Raw genomic sequence first — 5,684 nt, 5'->3', positions numbered from 1 at the left:
GGATGGGACTAGGGGCTGGCTACAGGGGCAGCAGCCATTCAGAAATAAAAGAGGACAGAGGCAGCTCATTGGTTGGTTAATGAGCTCACTTAGTCTCTCTCAAGTGCTCTCTCTCTCTCTCTCTCTGTTTCTTTCTCTGTCTGTCTGTTTCTCTCTCTGTCTCTCTTTCTCTCCTCCATCTCCCTCTCTTTCTCTCTGTCATATGTGGCAATAATAGTTACTGTAATTTGTGTACAGGTAGCCTAGCGGTTAACAGCATTGGGCCAGTTAACCTGTTGGGGATAGGGGGCAGTATTTGCACGGCCGGATAAAAAATGTACCCGATTTAATCTGGTTACTACTCCAGCCCAGTAACTAGAATATGCATGAAATTGTTTGATTTGGATAGAAAACACCCTAAAGTTTCTAAAACTGTTTGAATGGTGTCTGTGAGTATAACAGAACTCATTTGGCAGGCCAAAACCTGAGAAGATTCCAAACAGGAAGCGCTCTCTCTGACTATATCTTGGCCTTCTTGATCATCTCTAACCAATACAGGGGATCTCTGGCATAACGTGACATTTTCTAACACTCCCATAGGCTCTCAGAATGCACCAGAACGATGAATGGTGGCTTTGTAGGCCCTGGCTGAAAAACATTAGCGCATTTGGATAATGGTCGATCTGAGGACAATGAGACTGGAGGCGCGTGCACGAGCCGACACCATGTTTACTTTCTTCCTCTTTGAACGAAAACAACGACTCCCGGTCGGAATATTATGGTTTTTTTACGAGAAAAAAAGCATAAAAATTGATTTTAAACAGCGTTTGACATGCTTTGAAGTACGGTAATGGAATATTTTGAATTTTTTGGTCACGAAACGCATTTTTGGTCACGAAACGCACCCTTCTTTACCCTTCGGATAGTGTCTTGAACGCACGAACAAAATGCCGCTATTTGGATATAACTATGGATTATTTGGAACCAAACCAACATTTGTTATTGAAGTAGAAGTCCTGGGAGTGCATTCTGACGAAGAACAGCAAAGGTAATCAAACTTTTCTAATAGTAAATCGGAGTTTGGTGAGTACCACACTTGGTGGGTGTCTAAATAGCTAGCCTGTGATGGCCGGGCTATCTACTCAGAATATTGCAAAATGTGCTTTCACCGAAAAGCTATTTTAAAATCGGACATAGATAGTGCATAAAGGAGTTCTGTATCTATAATTCTTAAAATAATTGTTATGTTTTTTGTGAACGTTTATCGTGAGTAATTTAGTAAATTCACCGGAAGTGTTCGGTGGGAATGCTAGTCACATGCTAGTCACATGCTAATGTAAAAAGCTGGTTTTTGATATAAATATGAACTTGATTGAACAAAACATGCATGTATTGTATAACATAATGTCCTAGGAGTGTCATCTGATGAAGATCATCAAAGGTTAGTGCTGCATTTAGCTGTGGTTTGGGTTTATGTGACATTATATGCTAGCTTGAAAAATGGGTGTCTGATTATTTCTGGCTGGGTACTCTGCTGACATAATCTAATGTTTTGCTTTCGTTGTAAAGCCTTTTTGAAATCGGAAAGTGTGGTTAGATTAACGAGAGTCTTGTCTTTAAAATGGTGTAAAATAGTCATATGTTTGAGAAATTGAAGTAATAGCATTTCTAAGGTATTTGAATATCGCGCCACGGGATTACACTGCGTCCCACTGGCCCAGAGAGGTTAACAAAAGGTTGCTTGTTTGAATCCCAGAGCCGACTTGGTGAAGAATCTGTTGACGTGCCCTTGAGCAAGGCACTTAACCCTAATTGCTCCTGTAAGTCGCTCTGGATAAAGGTGTCTGCTAAATGACTGAAATGTATCAATCATGTTATTTACCCACCCCTATATGTGTGTGAGCAAAAATCATGTTAGGTTGACTCCAATTACCTGAAGGGGCGCACCTGCTTGGCTCTCCTTATAATGAGGGATTAATGCACCTTTCTCTCTCTCCTCATAATGAGGGATGAATGCACATTTCTCTCCTCCTCATAATGAGGGATTAATGCACCTTTCTCTCTCTCTCCAGCTTATAATGAGGGACAGATGCACCTTTCTCTCTCTCTCTCCTCCTTATAATGAGGGATAGATGCACCTTTGTCTCACTCTCTCCAGTTTATAATGAGGGATAGATGCACCTTTCTCTCTCTCTCTCCTCCTTATAATGAGGGATGAATGCACCTTTCTCTCCTCCTCATAATGAGGGATGAATGCACCTTTCTCACTCTCTCCAGCTTATAATGAGGGAAAGATGCACCTTTCTCTCACTCTCTCCTCCTCATAATGAGGGATTAATGCACCTTTCTCTCCCTCTCTCCTCCTTATAATGAGGGATTAATGCACCTTTCTCTAACTCCTCATAATGAGGGATGAATGCACCTTTCTCTCTCTCTCTCCTTATAATGAGGGATTAATGCACCTCTCTCTCTCTCCTCATAATGAGGGATGAATGCACCTTTCTCTCTCTCTCTCCTCATAATGAGGGATGAATGCACCTTTCTCTCTCTCTCTCCTTATAATGAGGGATTAATGCACCTTTCTCTCTGTCCTCATAATGAGGGATAGATGCACCTTTCTCTCTCTTCCCACATTCACTACCAGGGCTGTGTTTCCCAAAAGCATCGTAGCACTGAGATAATTTTAATTCCATTGAAACTAAATGAACTAAAGATAATCAGTGCTACGATGCTTTTGTGAAACCTAGCCCAGAGCTCCAGCTCCACGCTCTGGCACAGCCACACCGAAACCATTCGATACCACAACAGCCATGGCCAGCTAGTTGCTAATCTAACAGAACCAGCGACGAAGCATAGATGAGAAGTAGAGGAATAGAAAAAGATGGTGGTATACTCCACAGGGAGCAACACCGCCGGGAGCCGACTAGCGGAGGGGCAGAGCACTGGAGCAACACCGCCGGGAGTCGACTAGCGGAGGGGCAGAGCACTGGAGCAACACCACCTGGAGTCGACTAGCGAAGGGACAGAGCTCTGGAGCAACACCGCTGGGAGTTGACTAGCGGAGGGACAGAGCACTGGAGCAACACCACCTGGAGTTGACTAGCGGAGGGACAGAGCTCTGGAGCAACACCACCTGGAGTTGACTAGCGGAGGGACAGAGCTCTGGAGCAACACCACCTGGAGTTGACTAGCGGAGGGACAGAGCTCTGGAGCAACACCACCTGGAGTTGACTAGTGGAGGGACAGAGCACTGGAGCAACACTGCTGGGAGTTGACTAGCGGAGGGACAGACCAACTCCATCCACCACTGAGTGCCCCAATAGGGTAGTGATTGCTCCCTTTAAGAGCACAAAACGTGTATATTTCTAGACATCTTTGAAAAGCGAGTCAGGTAAAGAGCTTTTGTCTTTAAAGGGGCAGTGTTGTATTTTGAGGCAGGCTTGAATAAGCTAGGTAGGCAGAGGGTAGTATAATTTGTCTGATTCTCTGTAATAATAGTATTGGAATAATAATGCATTTTATTTTGTAAATTGGTTTCTTGCATCAAACAACATTTTCAGTCACCACCTTGTCTCAAGAACAAGTGGATCAACAGGTTAATGTCAAGACCTGCATGTTTTTTTTCCCAAAGTCTGATGGAATGTAGGCCTACATTGAACACCACACATTGGCTTCTACTGTAGGTTGAATGCTAAAAAAGCTATTTCCATGTTAAAATGTTATGGGATGCATTTTCTCCATTGTTTTTGATGGTAGCCCACTCTGATAGGCCTACATTATGATCAAATAGCCACTGTAGCCTACTTGCCACCGTTAAAACTAACTTGAAGCGGGTACAGCCTCAGTGTTCACAGTAAACGCGCTCTGGAAGTTGCACATCATTTTCACAGCATTCAAGTTTGCGCTCAGCAGACCTGAAATTTGCTCAGTTCGAATTCTCAAAAACAACATTGGCGGCAGTTTATGGTAGAGAACTTAACATTAAATTCTCTGGCAACAGCTCGGGTGGACAGTCCTGCATTCAGCATGCTAATTAAATGCTCCCTCAAAAGTTTAGGCCTCTGTGTGTACTGTGTTGCGTGGCAAAACTGCACATTTTAGAGTGACCTTTTATTGTCTGCAGCACAAGGTGCACCTGTGTAATGATCATGATGTTTAATCAGCTTCTTAATCCATCCACCTGACAGGTGTGGCATATCATCTTGGCAATGGAGAAAGGCTCACTAAAAGGGATGTAAACTAATTTGTGCACAAAATAACATAGGCTTATTGTGCGAATGGAACATTTCTGGGATATTTTACTTCAGCTCATGAAAACATGGGACCAACACTTTACATGTTGCATTCACATTTTTTTGTTCAGTGTAGTTCCACAAGCTTTGCCGTAATCAGGGCAGTGCCCTTTGCTCGTGCATTTCCAGAGTATTTGCATGCTATGGGGGCTGTTTGTTCAAATCAAATCAAATTTATTTATATAGCCCTTCGTACATCAGCTGATATCCAAAAGTGCTGTACAGAAACCCAGCCTAAAACACCAAACAGCAAGCAATGCATGTGAAAGAAGCACGGTGGCTAGGAAAAACTCCCTAGAAAGGCCAAAAACCTAGGAAGAAACCTAGAGAGGAACCAGGCTATGAGGGGTGGCCAGTCCTCTTCTGGCTGTGCCGGGTAGATATTATAACAGAACATGGTCAAGATGTTAAAATGTTCATAAATGACCAGCATGGTCAAATAATAATAATCATAGTAGTTGTCAAGGGTGCAACAAGCATGTCCGGTGAACAGGTCAGGGTTCCATAGCCGCAGGCAGAACAGTTGAAACTGGAGCAGCAGCACGGCCAGGTGGACTGGGGACAGCAAGGAGTCATCATGCCAGGTAGTCTTGAGGCATGGTCCTAGGGCTCAGGTCCTCCGAGAGAGAGAAAGAAAGAAAGAAAGAGAGAATTAGAGAGAGCATATTTAAATTCACACAGGACACCGGATAAGACAAGAGAAATACTCCAGATGTAACAGACTGACCTTAGCCCCCCGACACAAACTACTGCAGCATAAATACTGGAGGCTGAGACAGGAGGGATCAGAAGACACTGTTCATGGTGAATTACTCTGCCTAGTTTGCTTGTTTTGAATGGTTGCCGGGCAACAGTGTCAGGGCCTGGGGTTTCCAATGCTCATGTCAGTGACTTCGGCAGTGTGGCACATTTCAATTGTAGTTCATGTTAAACCAATCTGGTGCATGTCCTCATTTGCAATTCCCTGTACTATTTTGTCACAAATAGTTCACATTTCAATTCCCTCATTCACAAGTTGTGGATCTTTCTCTCAATCCGGTTACAAAATTGTGCACCGACTCAACCTCATCTAGTTTACAGCTTTCAAAAATGAACCGCTTGTAAATGACATTCCTGGCTGGTTTGACGTAATTCGCAAATGCCCCCAGTATGGCCTTTGCGTCACCCAGTTGTTGCATTGTGAGGATGAGATGCAGATGTGTCTGTGTTCACTACCCATTAAACTCCTCAGAGTTGTGCAAGGATTTGTCAAACAGAAAACAAAAATGAAAAAAAAAATACGTTTGGTTCTTTGGTAAAAACACAGCGAATACATTCCATTCTCAGTCGATTTTCTATGGCTACCCTAGCCTAGCCTGCTGAGTAGACAGGTTGTAAAATATTCATTGATCCGTTTTCAGCTCCTCATTGACC

The 5,684-nt window shown here is 43.4% G+C and overlaps 3 protein-coding genes across 4 annotated transcripts in view; 2 read left to right on the top strand and 1 right to left on the bottom strand.

Annotated features, from left to right (window-relative positions):
* Positions 1–5,684, top strand: part of LOC115194861 (equistatin-like) — a 364,924-nt gene that overhangs the window by 302,218 nt on the left and 57,022 nt on the right. The window lies entirely within an intron of this gene.
* The window catches only part of LOC115194830 (equistatin), a 360,364-nt gene that overhangs the window by 311,882 nt on the left and 42,798 nt on the right, over positions 1–5,684 (top strand). The window lies entirely within an intron of this gene.
* LOC115194835 (equistatin-like) overlaps positions 1–5,684 on the bottom strand; it is a 244,947-nt gene that overhangs the window by 217,024 nt on the left and 22,239 nt on the right. The gene's annotated exons all lie outside the window — the stretch shown is intronic.

The sequence above is a fragment of the Salmo trutta genome, chromosome 5 (genome assembly GCF_901001165.1).
Source record: "Salmo trutta chromosome 5, fSalTru1.1, whole genome shotgun sequence".
Classification (NCBI taxonomy): Eukaryota; Metazoa; Chordata; class Actinopteri; order Salmoniformes; family Salmonidae; genus Salmo; species Salmo trutta.
This window is presented reverse-complemented; position numbering and strand designations above follow the sequence as displayed.